Source organism: Meleagris gallopavo, chromosome 22 (assembly GCF_905368555.1).
Source record: "Meleagris gallopavo chromosome 22, MGAL_WU_HG_1.1, whole genome shotgun sequence".
In the NCBI taxonomy this organism is placed as follows: domain Eukaryota; kingdom Metazoa; phylum Chordata; class Aves; order Galliformes; family Phasianidae; genus Meleagris; species Meleagris gallopavo.
The window spans coordinates 1,740,530-1,764,553 of NC_139425.1; the positions used below are offsets into that span (position 1 = coordinate 1,740,530).

Genomic DNA, 24,024 nt, shown 5'->3' on the forward strand with positions numbered 1-24,024 from the left:
ATGACTGTAATCCATTATGTCAAGGTGAGGGCTGAGCTTTTTACAAGATTTGTGCATGCTCAGCTCCAGGATCTTCTCCCATCACCTGCTGTCATTTCTTGGCGATAAACAGCTCTAAGGAACAGCAGCTGCAGGGAGCAGGGTGAGGTGGGTTCCTCAGGCTCTGGAGGCTTGCAGGAAAGCAGCCCCCACCCCAAGGAGCCCTCAGATGGGCTTCAGGGCTCAGCCACGGGACAAGAGTTTGGGACCAACCTTCTCTGGAGGCAGCAACACGGAGCTCAGCCCTTCCCACACCTCCAGGGACAGCCCTGGCCTGGAAGCAGCATTCAAACCGTCTCCTACCCCTCTCCCAGCAGTGGTTCCCCCACCTCTGAAGCCCCAGCAGACAAAACCCACTGGAGCAGGAAGTGCTGCTGAAGCACAGTCCAGCAAGAGCCCACGGAGACAGGGGGCATAGGAAAGGGAAAACTCAGCCACCTGTCAAAACCCCAGCAGTGGGGATAATTGGCTTACACACGTTTATCCCTGCACCCAATTATCAACTCAGTTTGGTGTCTGATTTTCCACAGGTCCAGTCCGGCAGGCCGGCCGTTGTTCTGCTCCATTCTCCATCCGCTCACTCATTTATACATATATTATTCACTCTCTAAATCATTTTTAATAGCTTCTTTACTCACATGCCCTCCCTTCTCATTCCAACACCATCGGCATAAGGCAGGCTGCAGATACGAAGAGCCTGACATTTCCCTTTTGAGTAATTTGCAGTGGATTTCTTGCCCGTTTGATGTAGTCGTTTTGTTCTCTGCGCTGATGTGACATTAATTATTTTTAAATATTCTTATCTGTTACACACAGTTCTGTTTAGATAAAGGTCAGTGTGTGAACCCCTGACAGCGCTCATCGCTGCCATGCTCTACAGCCAATTTGTCATTCTCTACCTTCAATAGCCTCACCTTAGTTGCAGTCCATTTTCCCGTTAATTCGGGCACAGTGGAGAGCCAATAAATATCTCCGCTGCTCAGACTGGCACTTGGGTAGGAAATTATTACCTTGAGCAGTACCAGTTGCACAAGAAGGTCAGGTAAGAGTACCCATGCAAATCTAGCAGCAGTCTCTCACGAAGTAACTGCACTGCTGCCCACAGAACTCCCATGTACTTCTGCAAATGAGAGCCAGCTGAGCCCAACACAGCAGGGTCAGCCCCAGGGATGGCACACAATGCCTTCTCCCAGGTTGGTCTGCAGTGGGATAACTGAGTCAGCACAGAGACAGAGCGTGGCTGAGGCTGGAAGGAACCTCTGGGTCCACCTGATCCAGCCCCTGCAGCGAACACAGGACCACATCCAAAAGCTTCTGAAGATCTCCAAGGAGACAACCAAACCCCTCTGGTCCCTGTGCTCCATCACCTGCATAGCACAGAAGTGTTTCCTGGCGGAGCTCCGCACCTCCCTGAAGGTATGATGACCATGGATGGGATGGATCCTCTGAACATCCTCTGCTCTGGGCTAAGCAGCTCCAGCTCTCAGCCTCTCCTCCAATCTCTTTACCATCTCCATGGTCCTTTGCTGGGCTCTCTTAAGTAGCTCCACATCTCTTGTACTGGGCAGACCAGCACTGGACCCAGCACTCCAAGTGTGATCACATCAGTGCTATGAACATGCCACCTTCACTCAGCAGAGGACAAGCTCAAGCCAGTGTTGCGAGCAGGAGCAGAGGAACCACGGTCCCTCTGTACTCAGCCCTCGTGAGGCTGCACCTCAAGTGCTGTGTTCAGCATTAGGCCCCTCACTACAGGAAAGACACTGAGGCCATGGAGTGTGTCCTGAGACAGGCAGCAAAGCTGTGAGGAGTCTGGAGCACAAGTGTTATGGGGAGTGGCTGAGGGAATGGGATGGTTGGACTGGTCAATCTTAGAGGTCTTTTCCAACCTTGGTGATTCTGTGATTCCACGATTGCCACTAACTTGGCAGCCTACGGACTGGCTGGAGCCAGTAAAACCTACACCTACATCTGTTCCATCCCAGCCTGCTCCTCATGATGGCACCCATGGGTTGGGATGGGGATGGAGAGCCAGCCTTCAGGCAGGACACGCACACCAGCTGCAGGACACCTGCCCAACAGGAGCAACACTGCAGACATTCCACTTGGAGCAGCAGTGCTGTGGGTCCCAGGAGAACAGCCAGAACGAGCTATGACCTTGAGTTGCTCTCCCAGGAGATAAGGTGGTCATCCAATCTCACACAGACCCACGTCAGCACAGCGCAAACAACAGCCTGCAGGACACTGAGCCCGCAGCAGTGGGGAGCGTCACAATTCCAGGCTCATCTTACACAGCTCTTGGGATGAGTGGCAGGGCTGGCAGCCCCAGGTGCCCCCATAAAACCTATTTTACTGCTCAGTTGAAATGCATGAGCTTTTACGTCTCCATCCAAAGTGCTTCAGAGCGCGCTTCCCTCCACGCACACAAATAGCCCTAATTACATCAAGGGAACTGCTCGGATGCTTGAATTGAAATCCGTGCTGAAGCGAGTGTCGGAATGAGGCCTGGGTAGAGAAAAAGGGAAGGGTAAGGAGGGCACTGAGCTGAGTCTTCAGCCCCACGAAGCTGGGGAGCAGAGGGATGCAGGAGGAGGAGTGGGTACATGCAAAGGTGAGGGCTGCTCCTGCCCACCCACGGCAGGGGAGCATTGTGACCAAATGCACTGCACAACAAAGCACACGCTCACTCCAGCACTTTCCAAATGGAAAACATTTGATCAGTTATTCAAAGTGACAGTTAATTTTACATGGTGCTACATCGTTTTCTGCTTTTATTTAAAAGAGAATAAACTCCCTCCCCCAGCCCCCATCTTCTCTGTGTAAAATACAAAGAAACATTAAGTTTTGCTGAGTGTAAGCAAGCAGCTCTTCTTCTCTATTCCTTTGTATGTGAGCAAGACAAAAGATAGAAAGGTAAACTTCTTGGGGCCCTTCAGTTCTAGATTCAAAGAATGAGAGCCCACAGCACCATCAATGTCGTGGGTTCTGTGACAGCCCAGGAAGACATTATTCAGCACAGCCACCAACAAGATCAACTCCAAAGCCACATTCACAGCCTGGGTCCCCAGAGCTCAGTTACAGCGATGCGGTGGGGAAGGAGTGTGCTGACCAACACCTCCCCTTCTCCCAGATAGGACATGATGAAGGCTGAGGGCTGGATCCGTGTGTTCAGAAAGGTATGAGCAACCTCAGGTCCTCGCCAGCTTTGGGGACAGGGTGTCCTGCAGCTAAAAATACAGAGACAAGTCAAAAGTCAAGGCTAGCAAGAGGTGGTGGTAGGGTGGCTGAAGACAAAAACAGAGCCTGTTTATTTGTTTAGCCAGTGACCAGCTAGCAAGAGAGACTGAAACAGCCTCACACATGCTGTTTGCATGACTGACAGGCTCCTGCCAGCTGGAGGAGTCCAATTTCTCAGGCAGACCCAGGGGTTCCCTCTCCCCATCCCTCTCTGCAGGCTCACAGCCTTTCCTTGGGTTATTTCAAGCTGTGACACCAAGCAGGAACCCAGTGAAATGGCAAGGGATGGAAATGGGGTTGTGTTGACACGATGCCAGAACACCAGGGACTCATTAGGAGCCTGTTGCTGCATTATCCCCACGTGCAGCTGGTAAAATCCAAGCTCCTATATGATCCCTGCCCAGATCCGTCATGTGCTTGGGGCATTCAAGCTGTAAATCCCTCCCAGAAGCTCCATCATTGGCTGGAGTGTGCTGGGACACGTTATAGCCTTGTTGTGCAGCACACTGCAGCCTGCTGTGCCCTCCCATAGGTCCTGCCCCAGGCCAGGCCCGTGCAGTGCTGCAGGTGCTACAGGGCCAGAGGCATGGGGTGCAGGTCTGGTGCCAAAAGAAAGGGGACACAACTGGCAGGTGGCAGTCCTATGGGATGGGGATGGTGTTTGAGCCATGGCTGACACAGCCACGCTGCTGGCCACAGATACACAATGCCTGGGGTTGGGGGCTGTGTACAACAAACCATCCAATTCAGCACGGAAATAATGCACACCTCCCTGGCTGGAGCTGTGCATGGCATCAGGGGGTTGGGATGTCCCCAAGAGCTGGAGAACAACCAGGTGTACAGACCCATCCCAACCAAATTACTGCCAAACCACTTTAACACAGTGGATGGATCAACCACCTGTGCCACCTGAGACACAGCCACCGCCAGCAGCCATCTACCTGCTGCAAGCAGAAAGCCGGGCTAATAGTGCCAGCTTCGCCCATGGCAGGGCTGGGTATCACAATCCAGGGCAGAATTTTATCTGTGCTCCAGAGCACAGACTTGCCAAGATGCCACGAGTACCTCTGCGACAACTATGTGACACCTCATCCAGAAGACACCACTTACGGTGAGGCCTCGTAGGGTTTCTTGTGGCACCACAGCAATGCAGTGCTGGAAGAGGCAAAAATCACAAGCTTCCCAGCTCTGTTAAACCACCAAAGATCTGACGTGAGCTCAGTGAGTACACAGACTCAAGGCAACAAGATGGGAGGTGTGCTTACGACTTGCTGTTTTCCTGGTTGGAAGTTAAAGTGGTTGTGTGCATTCGGCTTCTTCCAGCCAGCACAAATGAGGGAAAAGCTGACACCAAGACACAGCCATCAAGCACTGCAAGGCAGCTCTGGAGCAGGCTCCACGCCAGCCTGAGCCTTCATACTGCGCTGCTCAATTTAATTTGCGTTACTTCATTAACCTCAATGGATTTACACCCGAGACCAGCGCTGGAAAAAAATCAATTATCTGTCTATTTAACCTCATTGCCCTGATATTACTCCTTCTGTCCCATATATCTGGCTCCCCCCTCCAATAGCCGAGCTCCTGCAGACCTGCCAGAAACGTGGTTGCTGCTGGAGAACCAACTTCACTCTGCACTCCAGCTAAGCAAAGCACAGAGCCCAAGTTGCTTCTGCAAGAGTGATTCCTGCAATAAGCTGCTGCAGAAACAGTAATAGAAAGCTCCACTCAGGCCTACAAGTGCATCTGTTCCCTGCAACTGGTGCCCGATGGCATGCAGTAAGGCTGGAGGCATGCTGCAGCAAAACATTCTCTTACAGGAACGCTGCTGGAGCTCCTGTGAGCACTGCACTGGAGCTGGTGGCCCTGGGGGGGGTCTATTCTCACCCCATCCTATAGCCTCTCTTGGCCCCCATCTGTGGCAAAGGCAGCTCCAACATCCAGCACTGACCTGGTGCCACGCACAGCTCCAGCCAGGGAGGTGTACATTAATTCCATGCTAAATTGGATGGTTTGTTGTACACAAGCAATTTCCTTTTTTTTTTTTTTTAATGAAATGGGTGTATCATTATGATTAAGCATAGCTGTTACATGCAGCCTTTAATTAGATTTGTGTAATTAGGAATTCGCCAAATTATTTCACACAGTGGAAAATATATTGCTTGACAGGGTTCTGTAACACCACAGCAGCCTTCGCTGCAGCTCCCAGCACTGACCCATAACCTGAAACAAATGACAGCTCTGATTCTGAGCCATCACACGGTGTGTGTAACTCCAAACCTTGGGCAGATTTTGCACAGCCAAGGGGGTTGCTCCAACTGGTATTTGCTGCTCACACCTTCCCCTGCCCACCTGGGGATGCTGGTGCAGCAGCTGCACAGGAGACACCTTACAGTACTGGGGGAGCATGTGGCTGAATGAATGAAAGCACCCCCAGGGCCAGGATAACCCCAGTGCAACCAGCCCAGCTCAGCTCACAGTGCTGCAGTGGCAGAGGCACTGGGCATGGAGCCTGTCTGCAGGCAGCTTCATGCTCCAGAGGCAAAAAGCAAGAATGTCAACAAGTGGCTGCCTGGTTATGGCTTCTTTAGCCCAGCACATGAAGGCCGAGAGGTGATACAGCTGCCTTCCACGGGGTAAGCATCAGGACAGCAATGTTCAGGTGTCCAGGAATGAACTGAGCTTAAAGCGAGGGGCCACCGGAGTGACACTGATACACAAATAAATTAACCCTGAGGTTTCAAGCAGATGGATTTTACTTACTTACTGTCTCCTGGCATTAGTAATCAGAGAAAAAAACTCCAGAAAACAACCAAATCTCTCTTATTCCACTCATCTGCAGGGAAGTACCGTCAGCTCTCCATCAAATCCTACCAGCAAGATGGAAGGAGAGGGCATTTTTCCAACATATATGATACCTGCTAAAGGTCCAGGTTCAGAGCGAACAGATGCTTTTATCTACATGGATATAAGACAAAAATATATCTTGGAGCCTCTGTATATACATGTGCATGCGAGAGAAGTTGAGTTCCCTTATGCCTTCTGTCAGAAACATCTTATTACTCCTCATCTCAGCACTGCCCTGAAACAACTACATCTCCTCAGAATGATACCCTCATTCTCTCCGGGATCCCTGGGTACCACTGCCTCTGTAGCAGAGGAGTTGATTAATTCCAGGACAGCTCAGCCACCACAAAAACTGCCAGCAGAAAACTGGGACAATACACATTTACCCATCGTAGGACATACATGCATACAGAGGCTTCTCCCTAAATCCACTCCTGCTTGAAGGAATGCTTCTGAATTTGAAATCAACATCATCCAGCCTTGTGCTGACAGCAATGCTGCTTAACTCACATTGTAACCCCACGTCTTCCCATATGCATTCCTTCCCTTGGATGTGAAGTGCTTCCTGCTGCTTCAGTGTGTGTCCCCTCCCAGTGCCACGGTGAGCAGCACCAATGTACCTCCGCACCGACCCACCCCATTGGTTCCTGTTTTCCACTGAAGTGCTCCCTGAGACCTTTGGTTACCCCGGGATGACATCTCCAAGCCCAAGAGGTGCTTTCTCCTTTCTGTGCAAACAGCCCCATGCTCTTGGCAGCCCCTGGCATGGCTATGGGCAGGGGCTGAGCTCTCCCTGTTGCATCACAGCTCTGAGAAGCTCCCTGAGTCTCCATTCAGGAGATGAACTCTGCACGGGCTCAGCTCCAGCCTTGCTCAGTTATGGCAGGGCTTGAGAAAAGCTGCATGAGACAGAAGGTGCAGCCCCAGTCTTTGGAGATGATAAAGCTCCCTGCAGCCTTCTCCTTGCAAGGTTTTCCGCTGCACTGCCTCTCAAGCAGCAGTGCTGTGCTGGCTGGGAAAGGAGGGAGCATTACAAAACCAAGAGGGATACACAGCTAAGATACATGGATAAGAGCATTTGATTAAGGAGCACTTCAAAGTAACTCCTTCACAAACACGTGAAGGACCCCTAACAGATGTTTGCAGTCATACCTGGAGCTGATTTAAACAAATTGTTTATTTGCACAACGAGGTGAGAGTCAAATTAGGAAGCAAAACCTCATCCTCCTCCTCTTCCAAAGCCTCCCCCAGGCACACAGCCCCCGCTGCTCCAACTCCTCCCAGCCCTGTCTGCAGGAACCAAACTGCTTCCCACCTGCAAGCTTTCAGCCCACAAGAGCTCATTTGCTCATTGCAATCACACCGCAGAGTGACTCTCAGAAGCCCTCTAACTTATCAGGCCAATCACAACTAAGCAGCACTGCTTGAATTTCAAACAATTTTTTTTTTTTTTTTTGAAGTTGAACAACTCCGACAGCTCATCACCCAAACCACTTGGAAAACAAGACTGGGAGAGATGATAAGTTTGGGAAAAACCCATCTCTGGAGCTGTTGTGGGAGCAGCATCCACAGGAGCTGCAGCTCCCGGCTACATGGGGTTGCTGCTTGCCCCAGCATGAGACACAGCACATTGTGACTCCCTCCTGAAAAGGAGAGAAAACAAAGAAAGCACAGCAGGAGCACAGAAATCTCAAATACTATCAGGAAGATATTCCTATAATAAGGTAGAAGTGCAAAGGGTATTTGTATAGAAAGCTGTGATGTGGGACAGTGTGCGTGGTGGTGAGGGGCTGACTATGTTTAGATTGGATAACAGGAAGAAATTCCTTACTGTGAGGGTGATGAGGCACTGGAATCCAGTGAGGTTGTGGATGCCCACTTCCTTGCAGCACTCAAGGCCAGGCTGTGAGCAACCTGGGCTGGAGGGAGATGTCCCTGCCTATAGCAGGGGGTTGGAAGGAGGTGATCTTAAAGGCCCTTCCAACACAAAGCATTCTGTGATTCTACAAAAAGAAGGAAAATGAAAATGAGCTTGAGGAAAAATAAAACACTAAATAATTGAAAAAAATAATAATCAGAGTGGAGCAATGAGCTGTTCCCAGCAGCAATCTGATCCACACACCTGAGCCAGACCTGGCAGCTCTGTATTACACCTGAGAATGAACACTGGCTACACAGGCACTCAAACTCTCAGAACTCCACTCCTGTCTCTCCAGTGCTCCGTTTACAGCCTGGAACCTGAGCCTGCCTGTTCCTCCCCTGTGTCCCAACCCAACCCTGCTCCTCACTGCCTGCACAGTGCTCGGGGCACTGCAGGACAGAGCCAACAACCACTGCTGAGCCCCAGTCCTCCACAACAGGCATTCCTATCCTAACACACAGAAGCTCACGTCTCACCATATCACGTTTCCTGCTTGATTTTAGGATGATCATCATAAAGTGACAAGTGTTTTTCAAACTTCTTGCAAGGCGTGGTTTTGTTATGTTCTATTTGAGAACCTCAAGCTTCTACCAGAGGGCATCTGAAACTGCTTAGAGCCACCACGATGTCCTAACGTGTGAAATACAAACATGAGAACACCTCTCACTCAAAGTGCAGTTTGAGATCAGCTGAATTTACCAAACAGGCTTTGGAATGAAACTTCTTCCTGCAGCTCATCATTTTTACTGCAGGACACTGGCATGGAAGTCACAGAATCATAGGATCCTTAGGGTTGGAAGGGACCCTTAAAGGCCATTGAGTCCAACTGCCCTGCAATGAACAGGGACATGCACAGCTCCATCAGGTTGCTCAGGGCCTGATCCAGCCTGGCCTTGAAAGTTACCTATAGTTTTCCAAAAATCTAATGGAAAAATATATATTTTATGAAAAAGATCTCAATCAGTGTCTCTATTGGAGTGATTACATGAAACAAACCTGTGATTACTAAGTACCCGAAAGCACAAAGAGGGTGGCAATGAACAGAGGGCAGATGGTTACACGCACAGCAGAACTGCACGCTCTGAACAGCACATCCCACGGGGTGTGGAGCAGAAATGCCACAGGGCTGCCAGAAACAGGTCTACCTGCCAAAGCCCCCTTTTTAAGGCAGTATTTATTTGCTATTTCAGCTTGCTCAGGAATTTCTTGTTTGGCAGAGAAGGTTGTTTCCTTTAGTTGCTGCCCACACTCGAAACAGCCACCAGTAGTGAGAAGGCTCACCAACCCGATATGACACCAGCAGTCCAACTGAATGCCAGATCCCTGAAGGAAATGCCAGCTCCTCTTTCACCATAACACGCATTACCTGCAGGGCAAGCCCTACTGCTGCAGGACTCACTGCAGTCCTGTCTCCCACCCTGGTTTCTGCACGATGCACTGCCTACGAAGCAACTTGAAACTTTCATGAGATCCAAACCATGTATTGCTCACAAAGCCTGATGACTGTGCGGCAGATTTTGCAGATGCTTTGAGTGCAGGGACCCTATGGAATGCTCCAACTTCAGCTGCAGCCTCTCCCCCGTTGCTTCAAGTGGGGCCCTGCCATGGGCAGCTTTGCAGAACCCTGCCCTTATGGGCCCCGAGGGTCCAGACAGCTCAGACAAGACCAAAGCACTGAGGAAACTGCTGCAGTCCCCAGCTTGTTGGTGGCTTCCAGCTGGGTCCCTCTGGCTCAATGCACCAACACACAGAAGCTGTAACACTACCAGGCCTCTGTGCAAGGAGGGAACATCCTGAGGCTCACATCCTATGCTTTGGAGAGGGTCTTATTTAACAGCCCAACATCAGCTTCTCTCCCACATGAGATATCTACCAGGAATCTAAAAGATCTAAATGGGGCCCTGAGCTCTTCCTTCTGTCTGAATAGCTCCCAATGCCAGTCTAGCTGCTGCAGCACTTCCTTCGTGTCTGCCAGCACTCCAATCCCCCCAAGCCACTAACTTCTGGCACCCTGGCTTTCCAGGCTCCTCAGCACATAACAGCTCACATCAGTTCTGCACCCCCATGCACAGACAGGACCTGGGCTCCTGAAAACACCATCACAGAGTGGGACAGGCAGACCCTTCTGCCATCCTCACAACAGCAGTGTCCTTAAGTGTAGGTGCAGGAAGATTAATGTGAGTTTGTCACCACCTGCTGAGTTCTGTTTCGGCACCCAGCAGATGCGACAGCCCCACTCTGCAGGGGTCCGACACATCACCCCTCCCACTCTCTGCTGGAGACACCAACTGTCCATCACTGTTGTGTCTTTAGGAAGAGAGTAGGACGCCAAAGCCAAGCACACGGCTGCAGAGCCAAACTGAAGACTCACAGCAAATCAGGGAGGTGTAACATCGTGCCAATGAGCTGAAAGGAGCAAGCATGGCTCGTTACTGCTGTGCTTGCTGCCAGCCACAGTCTGCTCTGTGACATGTGCTCAATGCACCGTGCCTTTCAAGGACCACGGTCCCAACCACCTTCCCTGGCGGTCCTGTTTCAAAGAGAGAAAGCAGCAACTTTCCCCATCACCTCTGCTCTAAATACACACGGAGCAAACTGTGTGCGTGAGGCACGCAAAAGCAGCTGTAGGACATTTGATCCCTTGATAAAATCTTAGTCATGCTCCTGGAACAAGAGACACCAAGTAGAGGAGGAGGAGCATTCGCACGAAGGAGGTTTTGGTGCCCCTGCAGATGGGAACTGCATTTGTGCACAAGAACAGGTGGTTTTAGCTGCCTAAGGAGGAAAAAAATAACAAAATTCAAACCACTGTAACAGAGACTTTTGCTAGTTCCAAATCATTATTTACTCACCAGATCAATACACAGTGCAGGAGCGCTTTGCCCAGTGAGAGGCACTGCTTGAATGAGGGTCTCTGGGGCAACATAAAGGAAAAAATAGCCAAGAAAGATATTGCACTATCAGACTGAAGGATCTGCTGATAGAGACAGCAAGTGAGCAGGGAAAATGAGTTGTAAGCTTGTGTTTGCTCCCAATTTTTCTCCTGGTGATTGATGGACAGAGGGCTGCTGAGTTTAGGCAAGAGGAGGAAAGGCCCTTCTCTGCAGCAGCACATCCCTCTCTCTTACCAGAATTCAAAAGGAAGGTCAGGACACAACTATACAGGCAATTCAGAGGTCCGTGGACATACCCTCTGTTTGGTGGAGCTAAGTCAGTCTGAACAGAGCTCATAATGCTGCTTCTTCAGCAGGAACTCCCTCCAGAACCACCACCCAGCCCCGCTCTTACCAAAACCCAGCATCCCACTCTCAATCCTAATTCCCAGTTACACTTGACAAATAAAGGACATCTGAGAAAGCCTGTTAGCTCCACAAAGCCTCTTTCTTAGCACGGCAGGTAGCTCACAGCAGCTGAAGACCCATCTTTCTCTAGCACGGATGGCAAGGTGTACTTTCTTAACACCCTTACTCACTCTCAGAGCAGCAGCCAGTACCATAAAAAGAAGGAACAGAGACAGAGACAGCATCTGACCTAGCAGATCCTGGCATGTAGGTGTGCAGCCCAGCAGCAGAGGATGCACACATGTATTTCCCCCTTAGCACGAGCAAGGCCTGCATGCACCTCCTCCATGCAATTAGTGGCTACAAGCAATTAGATATAGCACAAGCAGGGTCCCAGCACCACATCTCTGCGCTGCCCACAATCCCTGGATCATATCTTCCAGTTGTCACTTGTATGCAGTCACAGGCTCTTCAACCACAGGGCAGTTTTTGCTGTCACACTGCTCAGACATCAACAATACAGGCTGGTCACCAGTGGAACTCCATGTGTTTTTCCAAAGGTAACTGTCAAAGCAGCCAAACTTCCCAAAGGTTGTATAGAAAAACCATGTCCTGGGATGCTGATGGCATCAGGTCCCACACGTGATCCAACTGGGGCACCAGTTGGTGAGCACCACCTCTCCTACCCTGCCCACAGCATCCTTCTGATCTGCATTCAAGGCAAAGCTCCAGAACACACCGGAGATTCACAGGCCTGGGTCTCCAGCTGTTGAGTGCCTGTGCCCACCTCGGTACTGCAGGAGATAACTGCAAAAGGATGAATTTTGTTTGCTGTTCTCCTTACAGGAAGGTGAGAAAGAGGGAGAAGGGAGACACGCACAGAGCTGGTATCACCTTGGTGCTCAGCATCCCCTGCAGGGCAACACCCTCACACTCCCCTGCGCTGGACCCCCAGCACATGGCAGCCCAATTCAACAGGGGTCCCCAGCAGCCTGGATTAAAGAAGCATTTCCTCATTTCTATAAGCATCATCCACTGTCTCTGATTTCAGAGGCAGGTACTCCTCTGACTCCTGGATTTAGCCTGATTTGTTCAAAATTGATTTCCCATTTCCATTGGCTTGAGGGAAAACAAAAATAGGTTGGAGGAATATTTCTCATTCACACAGCTAAGCAGACGCATGCAGTTGAGAAAACACAGAAGCCTTGCTGGAGATGCCAGGCAGGGATGTTAAAGTGGGATCTCTACTTCTGTGCGCCGGGGGACGCAGCACAGACCCGTCCCCCAGTGCTCCACGCTCTGGGGAGGAAGGCAGGACCACAGCCCTGCTTCAGCAGGAGCCAGCAGCTCCTGTGTGCCTACACCCAGCCAGGACATGGCAGCTTAGCAAAGCACAGCCTCTTGCTGCACCTGCCACATCCTGCTTATTGCCCAATTCTCCTAGAATGGAATTTAAAACAAACTTTAGTAAAGCTAGATCACATGAAACGCGTTGCGTAGTGAGAGCCACCTACTTTTGTGTGATAGATATCTACACATAAGGTTCAGTACCTATCTCTACTGCTGGCATTACACGTGGCTTGTCTTTCTGCCTTCCCTCCTGCTGCTATGTTACGCTTGGCTTTTCAGAAGTGCCTACAGAAGGCAGATGTGACAAAATACCCTTGAAGTCTAAAACATGCAAGTGTCAAAGTCCTGCCTTTAAACTCAGCGTATTAAATACAATCCCGCCTTCATATTATGCCTCACGTTTCAAGGGAGCAAGAATACTGTACAAGCATGGCATACACTGCCCTGTCCTCGCTGAGCCATGCTTGGACTGAAGAGGGGATGCTGGCAGATCCCCCACGGCAGTTCAGAGCCAGAAAGACAGCACCAGCAGCACAGCATCCCAGCATCCAGCACTGCTCTCCTGTGTCTGCCAGGCTGCTGCTCTCCTTGCACAAAAAGAACACCCAAAAGCCAAAAAGACCCACTGCCTTCATCCAATAACAAAAAGTTTCTACAACAAATTACACCCAGCCTAATTTCTCAACACATCAGCTTACCAGGCACAGTCTCTTCCACATGCAACCACTATCATGGATCAAGGCTGGCTTCCTTCCTGGGGTCTAGGGACAGGAGAAAATGCAATTAAGGACATTCCACTCTCTTCTATCGTGCCAGGCTGCTGTACAGCTTAGAAGATGCTGTAATGATTGGCACCACACGGACAAGCACCAGAAATCTGGGGATCACAGGAGCAGGAATGCTCAGACACAGGCTGAGATGTTTTCTCTGCTTGCACCACATCTCCTCTGGGATGCAGAGGTCCCCATTATCTTCCTGATACCTGAAGTGTTTTTTTTTTTCCTTATTTCTTTCAATTCATAGGAAAAACACCTTTCGCTGTCTCTCTTTGCAACAGAGCGGATGGTGCAAAGTTCGCCCCATCCCCTGAAATTCACCCATTATTTTCAGCCAACCCCTCCCCACAAAAACCTCCTTAAATCTGCCACAGCTGAGCACTTCCTTCACAATTCAGTGCCAGCCTAATTCAAACCTCCCTGCGACTTTTTATCTCTGCCTCATCACTGATGCAGAAACACTACAGAGATGCCAGACTTATCTGTATCATTGTCACTCCAGTCTATTAGCTCAGCAGTCTCAAATGTGCATTTTTCCACCGTGCCAGAAAGCAAGTTGTGCAGATGAGCACTAACAAGGCATTTCTCTTACACCACGAGCCTGGAAATCTTCTGTGACACAGCAGAAAGGCTTCTACAGAGCTCAGACTGATCATCACCAGATAACGCGGAGGCGACATGACGACTGTGGATCCCTCACACCCACATCTCAAGCCGGAATATCTGTGACTTGCAAAGCAACCTCTCTCCAGCCACTTTTATTGGGCTCCTCTCTACTTCAATTAGAGAGGCAATGCCTCGTGCTGTTGGCTTCTGGATCTGGAGGAGATGTGGCCCCGCTGGATGGACGGCACCCAGACAACTCCAACCAGCAGCACACAGGCTGGAGGCAGAGGGCACCCGGCTCAGGGCAGCCACATCTCCCAGGGAGAGACAACAACCACAGCAATGTCCAGCTGGTTGCAAAGCCACACCACCCCCTCTATTCAATACCTCTGTCTGTTGCTGGCAGGCTGGAGCGTGACACAGCGATATTTTAGAGCGAGACAGCAAAATACAAATGCCCACCATAAAGCACCAAGACAGTGCTGATTCACCAAGAAACATAAGATTTTAACCAGGGTTGGGCACAGAAAAGCTGGTAGGGAAAGGTAAAGGAGAGCAGTGCAGAGAATCATAGAATGGCCTGGGTTGAAAAGGCCCACAGCGCTCATCCAGTTCCAACCCCCTGCTGTGTGCAGGTCACCAACCAGCAGACCAGGCTGCTCAGAGCTACATCCAGCCTGGCCTTGAATGCCTGCAGGGATGGGGCACAGCCTCCCTGGGCAACCTGTTCCAGTGCCTCACCACCCTCTGGGTGAAAAACTTCCTCCTAATATCCAACCTAAACCTCCCCTGTCTCAGTTTAAAACCATTCCCCCTTGTGCTATCACCATCCAGCAGCTGAAGGCACAGCAAACATGAGCCCCCCCTTCTACTTGCATCCTAAAACTCCTGCCACTGCAGAGATAGGACGCTCACCCACCAGATTGTTTGGAATGAATATTCCACTACAGCAAACTCTTCAGAAGGTCACAATGAATGGTGATGAGAGGTTTTGCCCAGTGAGCCAGACAACTCCAAGCAGCTGGACCTGCAGGAGAAGGGCAGCAGCTGACAGCCCAGCAGAGAGCCAGCCCAGGTACACCCAGCTGACAGGTACAGCTTCAGAATTGAAGGCACACATTATTCAAGGTATAGATGTGTACAAATAAGTAGCTGTATTCAAGAGCAACAAGGCTGGTGAAGGGTCTGGAGCACAAAACCTGTAAGGAGCAGCTGAGTGAACTGGGATGGTTCAGTCTGGAGAAGAGGAGGCTCTGGGGAAACCTCATCACTCTACAGCTGCCTGAAAGGAGGCTGTGGTGAGGTGGGGGTTGGCCTCTGCTCCCAGGTAAGAGCAATAGGATCAGATGTAACAGTATTTAGTTGTGCCAGGGGAGATGCAGGCTAGATATTAGGAAATGCCCACCTGCCCAGGGAGGTGGTGCAGTCACTGTCCCTGGAGATGTGTAAGAAACACAGAGATGTAGCACTGAGGCAGTAGCACTGCCTCTACTACAAGTCCAGCAGGCTTCTCCCCTTTATCTCCTCACACTCACCTCCATGTTTCAGACCTTTCATTTACTGCTCACCCACAGGCAGGCAAGGAAAAAGAGATTCACAGGTCTCAAAGCAAAGCTCTGCACCCAAGCACCTGGATTTCCAAGTGCTGGGTGCTTCCACTTAACTGATTCTCACAGACATGAACCCTTCTGCATTCCTCTATAAAACAAGTTCCTTTGCAGCAACTGAAAAAAAATATGTGGAATTGCTCCAGAGAGCATTTGGGATGGGACTGTGCTCACCCTCTCCCCAGCTGTGTAGGTCCTGGTCTCAGAGCTATACTGCTCATGGGTCAGCATCAACCCCAAACCTATACAAAAGATAGCTATCAAATAACATGATTTTCACAAATCAGTGTATTTGGATGTAACTACTTTATAGCTATTTTTAAAGCCATTACTCACTTTTGTTCCAGCCATTCTGCAGACTTCTCAGAGCACAGTGAATTAATCAGGGTATGGAATTAGCGAGGTTAGATCCAATTAGCTCAATATGACCCAGATGCTCTAACCAACATTTTTCTAATATACTGGAGCTTGTTATCATGCAAGTTCACCTCAGACCCATGTAAAATACATATGCATGTGTGTGTGTATATATATGGTAAAATGATCCATCTCTGAAAATGTGCTAAGCTTGTCCTGGGGTTTGCCTTGTTTTGTTTTCCCTCCATTACTCTCTCCAAGGGGAAATACAACAGGAAAAAAAAAAAACAACATTGTGTTGTTTGTTTTTTTTTAAAATGAATCAGTATTTTAAACCATCGAACTCATCCCCATGTTGATGTGTTTTTTAGGGACACTCAGCAGTGCGTTCCGGAATGGCGCTGCAAAACAACACACTGCAATGGGAAACACTGAATCTTCTCCATTTATTTTTATTCTGTGATAAATACTTTCACTATTCTGCGTGTTCTTGTCAAAATGTCAGCTACCAAAGCATTCACCTCTCTTGCAATTCCTATTTCCAGCAATTTCGTGCAGTGGCTGCTGGGCCCTGCTCTCTAGCTGTCACAGGTAGGGCTCAACCTGCAGGACGGTGGTTGGGAAGGCTCCCCCAAGTGATCCAGAAGAGATGAAGGAAAAGCTCCATCTCTACAGAATCACAGAATTGTGTGGGTTGGAAGGGAGCACAAAGCTGCCAGTTCTAACCCTCTGCCATGGGCAGGGACATCGTTCCCCACAGCTGGGTGGCTTAATCCATCCAACCCAATCCTGAAGACTTCCAAGGTGTGGGCATCCACAGCTTCCTGGGGCTATGTCAAGAAACACACAGCTCAGCCCCTGAAAGTCTTGATGGAGTGCCAGCCCTCTGCATGTCTTCATGGTCATTTCACCTGTCTGTATTCAGGGGCTGGATGCTTGAGGGCCCTCCACAGGGCTTCCTTCACCTCCGTGCAACTCAGTGCACTGGCATAGCCCGCAGAGCAGCTCCCCATCCTCTCACATCAACAGCATTCACCATGGGGGACTTCATCAGGGTCTCACCTTCCTGTGTTCCTGAAGGGAACAGTTAGAGCTGAATGACAGCTCTGCAGGGCTGGGGTGGCCCCTCCTCCCCCCACTAAATATAGATGCGAGATGGATCAAAATAAATGCCTTCATTGAATAAGTGCTCACTACTGTGAAGAAAAGTTGCATAACCCAACCATGAACCCTGCCTGCCTGCTTCTGGCTGAAATTGTGGATTTCTTTCTTTATTTGTCTTCCCCTGACATTCCCTTATTATAACCGCCAAGCCTAAGAAATGCAATTAAAGCTAAAAGTCTCTCTTAAAGCCCTTTCCCTTCTTTCGAACAGGTTCCCTTTTATTGGAACAGCAACTGCAATCAAAACTTTAGCAAATATAATTTGATATGGGGAAACAAAACCCCAGCCTGATCAGCTGTTCCACCAGGATTTCCGAACACACAGCATTAGAGGTCAGGGGAACGGAGGGGCTTTGTGCACAAAGCTACAAAATAAAAATAAATGTTGCATTGGGTCAAGAAGAAAGCAAATTAACAAAAGAATATTTCTTCCTTCAAGTAGCAGTTTCAGCTGACTGAATTACTTGCCACAAGCCTCTAATGCAGTATAATTGGGAAGGGAGGAATGAAATACAGTAGTTGCTTAGCAAAGTTCATTATTTTTTTAAGAGATCCCAATTTTCACTCTGCACTGAATTCAGTGTGCCTTGCTGCATTTCACTATCCTTTGCTCTGTCTTCTCTTACCTACCTTCACACACTCCATCATTACAGCCAGATCTGGCTTCTCAAACCCATCAGGACTGGGCTGGAGGAATTTATTTGCCCAGTTCTAAGCACAGCAGCAGGACAGCACGCTGGAGCACCTCTGCATGGTAGCAACGCCAAGTGCTTTATGAATGCAGCTGCAGGGCTGGTTACACCATGACTGGCTGTAAGCAAAGGCTGTGCCAACTGATCAGTGGCAGCCCTGCTCCTCCCTACACAGCCCCATGGAAAAGGTGACAGCATGTTGCAGGAAGGAGCGTCCTACACGTTTGTGTCATACAGCGAGATTAGATGGTCTGAAGATGTAGAGGTTGAGTCAAGCAAAGTTGTAGCCATGAAATAAATGCACTGTTTGTCTATAAGTTGCATCAATGCATACAGCAGGCATGGGCCCAGGCACAAACATAGCAGAGACGTGCTGCAGGTGGCACAGCCACCAGTGCATTTATGAGTGGAAATGACATTCCAGCATGGTCCAGCACCCAGTGATAAATATCCTCTGTGGCTCCTCTTGTTCCAATGTACAGAAGTTTATCGTTGAGTGAGACAATCTGCCAGGGAGGGGACAGACGGACGGGAATCCCTCTTCTCACGGCTGACAAGACCCAGGCAGCTGCACTCTGGCAATCATCATCAGCAGCACCAGCACTCTCTGCAGGGCCCTCTAAGAATGTAACTAAAATGGTACTGGCTGCCAAGCCCCCAGCAAGGACACCAGGCATGTGTTGGAGCCAACGGAGTCCCCAGCAAGGAGGAAGAAGGACCTGGCATCCATCCTGTATTACATTCCCTCTAGCCACCTATCCTGCCCACAGCCCCCAGCAGCCACCCAGCACACCAGGTGTTTTCACCCTCAGCATGAGTGACCCACAGTAGGAATGAGAAGTCTGTGAGATCACCAAGGAACCAGAGAGGTTGGCAGAAATGGATGACATGAGGGAAAGCCAACAAGAGCGGGGCAGGCAGCACCTCCAGCTGTCCCAAAAAGGCTTTGAGCTCTCCCCACCAGGGCCCTTCCAGGGTGTCAACCAGGTCTGGCAGAGGGCAAGGTGGATATGTTGGTCTTGGTGACACCAACATCCTGAGACCCATCGTGACAGTGGGATTCCACGTGAAGTTTCAACCACACCTCAGCGTGTTGAAGCAGCACCCAGCCCTCAGCTTTGCACTCTGACGGGTCCTTTTGCACATATTGATCATCTCCTAATTAAGCACTACGACACCTACCAGCTGTAGGGCCACCAGCAGACCGCCCACAAAGGGAACCCCCGGCTGGCTCAGCACCAGCTGCCATGTGCCTCTGGACAGTGCTAAGGCTTTTTACACTCCATCTTCTGTCATCTTCTACCCTGGAGGAAGCAAGCCTCTAAATTGAATTATCACAAAGAAATCAATTCCAGATCAAACCTCTGTGAAATTATAATTGCTTTAATGATCTGCAGGCTGGAATAGACAGGGCCCAGGGAAAGCGTCACAGACTTTTCCTCCTCAATTCATAAAGCTCCTATAGGAATCAGCCTTTGTTCGCAGGGAGCATTAGTGTTTTTTAATTATGTTTTAATTTAATCTACTATTAATTTTCAATTATTGTTATTACACAGGCACTTCCTTCTCCCCAATGTGACTGCAGTGCGGGATGCTGAATGCCAACTAGCTCTGTGGCGAGCTGACAGGCAGCAGATTAGCCTTTAAACAGAAAAAAAGCCTTCAACAACTAACGTTGATGAAGATATTCCAGCCAAACAACAGCAAAAAAAATATAAAAAAGAGAAACAAACTCATCTGTAAAGGCTATCAGCAGCCTGCTTCACCCAGAGGCTCAAATCACTTAGGTACAGCATGCCTCTGAAGTCTTTCATTACAATTGACATTTGACAACTACTGGAAAAAAAACAAAAAACAAATACAACCTCACAACATCACGGGCAGTTTAAAAATAATTATTAGCCACGGACCAAAGACATGCAGGGAAATGAAGTTTTGCTAACCCCTTTCCTCCCTAAAGATGCTGGTAGATGCCAAATTAAAAAGCAATCGAGGATACTTCCTTGATTAATTGTAATTGTAAAAATAGCTCAGGATTTTCTGCATTACACACTGGGAAGAAGAGAAGGGATGTGGCTGTGATCAGAGCTGGCTGGGACGGAAGACAGGGGCTTCTGCAAGCCATTTAATTCTTGAATTTCACATTCCAGAGATTCTGCTCATCAGAAAGCTGCTGGCTCTACGGGTAGATGCTTTTTACTATGGAAATTGCCCAAGATGCCAAGGCGGAAGAGGTGGCACCTGGAAAACAGAGGACATTTCAAGCCCCACCAGTTCCCCCTGCCATTGCTGGAGATGCTCTGGGAGAGGCTCACAGGAGGGGATGGAGGTGGGCTTTGTGTCAACCTGTGCTGGCTTACAAGGATGTGCTCCAACTGCCATGTACAGCTAGAATCACATCCAAGAACCAAACTAGTGAGACCTTCCATAGGCAGCTTTGGATCTGACAGATTCACACAGTTCCAGCAGGCATTCAAAGCAAGGAATTGAGCAATTCATGCATGATGTGAAATAAAGGCCCGGGAAGCACCTTTGCTCATACAACATCATGCTGGATGAGCCCATCTGAATGGAGACAAAGCATCACTGCAGCAATCAAAGCTCTTGCAGCAGCACATACTCACAAATTCTTCTAGGGATGTTCTGTGGAAGAGCCTTCCTGCAGCCCTGCTTTCAGAGATTGGATCTCCACCAGAACTGAGCATCTCGTTGTGCTCCCATATGCTGACACTGAGCTAGGATTAACCTCCCACAGCCCAGGGAAGTGACAGAGCTGGTTCCCCAAAAACTCAGAGCACAGAGATCACTCCACAAGCATTCAGCTGTTCCATCCCCTGAAATACAAGCTCTAACTTATGGACAGCAAAGAGCAGGGAACTTCTAGACAAGCCCAGAGGAGAAAGAATAGGAGGCAGCCATTTTTCCAATGAATGATAAATTACTAGGGCTACTTTATGAGGCAGACAGTTCGTTTTGAGTAGTGAGGTCCAAACTTACAAGCAGCTGCTCCTGCCCCACTGGGGCACCATTTATCATAGAGTTTAATTCTCTACTACATTATTGCCAAATCAAAGCAGCAGCTGTGGTGAATCCAGAAAAATAACTCCCAATTCATACCAGAACATCAGAAAGCTAAATCGGGCTCATGAGCTGTAAAAGTGTTTTTGGATGAAAAAGGCTATACAGCAAATAAAACATTCCTGAACACCTCATTTTGTATATCATATCTGGCTCCCACATCACCATTCCCCTGCAGGTAGCATGAAACGAGCTGCATTTTGACTTGCCTGCAAGCAATGCCTGCAGCAGGCAGCCCAGAGGCCTCCCAGCCTGTCCAGCACCTAACACATACCATGAGCAAGCAAAATAGCAGCGCAGATTAGCACGACCTGCCCACAATGCAGGCAGTAAGGATGGACACAGCTAAGGTTTCTTCTGGAACACCAGCAGGCTTGCCTGGCCAGTTATGTGCTCCAGCACATAAGCAGTAGAGACAAAGGACAAACGTGACCTGGAGACCACACTTCCAGAGCAGTATGGACAGCCACCATGAAGATCAAGAATTCATGCTGGATTCTATGAATTCAGCAAACTTTGAAGGCAAACTGGCCTGTTCAAGAGAGAAAGCCAACAAGTCTGGGTATCTTCAACAAGGAGAAATACCTCCCCTGCCAGAGCATTCCCCAGCCATCCACCCTGCTCCGTGCAACTTCTGCTCCAACACAGGACCCGTGTTACCAGCACTGATCTACGTTCACCTGCTGATAAGCTGCTCCTACACTGCCAGGCAAAGACCCATGCAAAGAGTGGGAAAAGCTTTACAACAGGCCTACAGCACCTCAGCCACTCAAGTCATTTACTGCACCCACAGCAGCAATGTCATGAATCAGAATAAAACACCGGAGTTATAAAAGCCACCTTGCACTGCCACTGCTGGAGGGGCTTGCTCCAGCAGCTGAGACTGGGGAATTCCATCAGTCCTCTCCAGCACACAGTCAGACCGAGCAGGGACAGGAGCAGAGCCTGTGAAGTGTGGAAAGACATCGCACTGAAGCATTGACAACATTCCTACATGGAGCGAGGCTGAAAGCACACCTATACTCCCAAGTGCAGTTCATAGAATGATAGAATGGCCTGGGTTGAAAAGGACCACAATGCTCATCCAGTTTCAATCCCCCCTGCTATGTGCAGGGTTGCCAACTACCAGACCAGGCTGCTCAGAGCCACATCCAGCCTGGCGTGGGTCTCCTGTGGTGGGTGCAGGAGAAGGGAGGAGAATATATGGAGGCCGCAGCTCCTCTGTATGGTTATGAAACGCTTCATTATTTGCCATAAACATTTCCCCATTTTGCCTTTCCAAAACCACTGTCATCACCTGCATGACAGCTGGTAACAGCAAGCAGCACAAAAACATTAAAACAACTAAAATACACTCCGGACAGAGGAGCTGTAATGAACTTCAAGGATTTATGCAAGGCATGCAGCATTGTCTATTGGGGCCCTGAACAGAATGCTATTTCTCTTTTAACCTCAAGCCCCTTGCCTTGATCCCGTGCAGAGGGGCAGCACGCACTGTGCAGCAGAGCCTAGAAGCACCCTGTATGTCTTTCCATATACACACAGTACAGGGCAGCAGCCCCCAGCCCTGCTCAGGGATGTGGCAGGGTTCATCATGAGGGTTTGACACCCAGAGCACCCGAGGTCACACGATATGAAATGCTGTGGGGTTTTTTTCCCTGCTTTGTTGCTGGCCCTCGTGCTAAAATGGCTGCAAGAATAAATCTCACAGAATAAATCTTAGGAAAGGATTCCTGGAGAAGTTCAGGCAGCAAAAAGGAAGAGGGGAAGAAAGTGCTACGCTCAAATAACACAGAATTTCAAGTCATGAGAACACTTGTTATGCAGGGGGAAATTGTTGTCTAGGAACAGAAAAGAGTGGCCAGAAACAAGAGGAGCGCAAAGGTTTCCATGGAGAAACAGAGGTTAATGAAAAGTATTTTACCCTGTAAACGTGCCAAGAAGAAAGCATGGTTTCTGATTCAGCTTCCTACCAGGTTATGCCAAATAATCACCCTGATGCACGTGGAGTTTTGTTTTTGGGGAACAGTGAATTGTGAGGGGACACACAGCCATGCAATATGCTTCATGTACAGCTTTGAGCTGCCCACTTACATCACCTGTAAGGACCCCATTCCCCCAGATGGCTTTCGGGACAGTGAGACACACCGGTCCCAAGCAGTCCACATCAATTGTGAAGTCACAGCTCATGCTTCGCTGGGCACAGGGCTCACACCAGTGACCAACACAGCCTTATGAAACCATTCTTTTCCACATTCCTATGAGATAGAACCCACCTTTCTCACCTTCCAGATGCCTTTCTGAGGAGACAGAGTGGTACACACACAGAAACCAGCTCTGGAGGGCTGGAAGGAGCTCCTCACCATCACTGCAGCACAGATAAAGCAAGCCAGACCAAACAATTTGACAAAGCTATTTTTAATTCCTTTAAATCAAGTAACTCATGCTAATTTGCAGCCGAATCCCCCAGTACAGGAGGCACTGCTGACATCTGTAAGGGTATGATTCCTCTCGTAAGGGACAAATAAGATCTCACAGATCAGATCTAGTGTCTTATGTTATGGAGTCTCAGGAGGAGCAGGAGATCCCCTGCTTTGAGCATTACTTCAGGGGTGGTCAGAACTACAAGTTGACCACGGAGGAACACGCTGCTTTCTGCAGGGTCATGTTTTATACATGATACAGCACTGCAGCTTCTCTAGCACACTGCTTTGAAGAGTTATTGTTTATGAATTTGTTATTTTAATAAACTGGAGCCAGCAGGGAACACTGCATTTCCGGCTCTAATAGCATCCTTGTACGATTTAGGTCAAAATAACCCACACGTTCAGAGTTAAATCAAAGCACACCTCTTCTCACACATTCAGGTAGGAACAGAAAGAGCAGCAGCAGGACAGGGCTGGCAAAACGACCCAGCAGCACGCTGGAGCTGCTACTGCTGCAGGCTAATGGGAACAGTCTTGGTGGGGCCCTCAAACCACAGACACCCCTGCAGCCCTACTGACAGCTTGCTCCCTGCCCACCCATGCTTGGGTGCCAGGGAAATTATGCTAACAGTTCAAGTGCAGGACTT

At 49.3% G+C, this 24,024-nt stretch overlaps 1 protein-coding gene across 5 annotated transcripts in view; it reads right to left on the minus strand.

Moving 5' to 3' along the window:
- Nucleotides 1-24,024, minus strand: part of RALY (RALY heterogeneous nuclear ribonucleoprotein) — a 109,547-nt gene that overhangs the window by 75,601 nt on the left and 9,922 nt on the right. Inside the window, exon 1 of one of the 5 annotated variants that reach the window (XM_085242080.1) lies at nucleotides 7,952-8,110. The exons of 3 other annotated variants lie outside the window; for them this stretch is intronic. The gene's annotated coding sequence lies outside the window, so the exon portion shown is untranslated. Of the gene's footprint in view, nucleotides 1-7,951; nucleotides 8,111-24,024 lie in introns of those variants that run through there. One more of the 5 variants, XM_085242082.1, reaches the window with a different exon arrangement.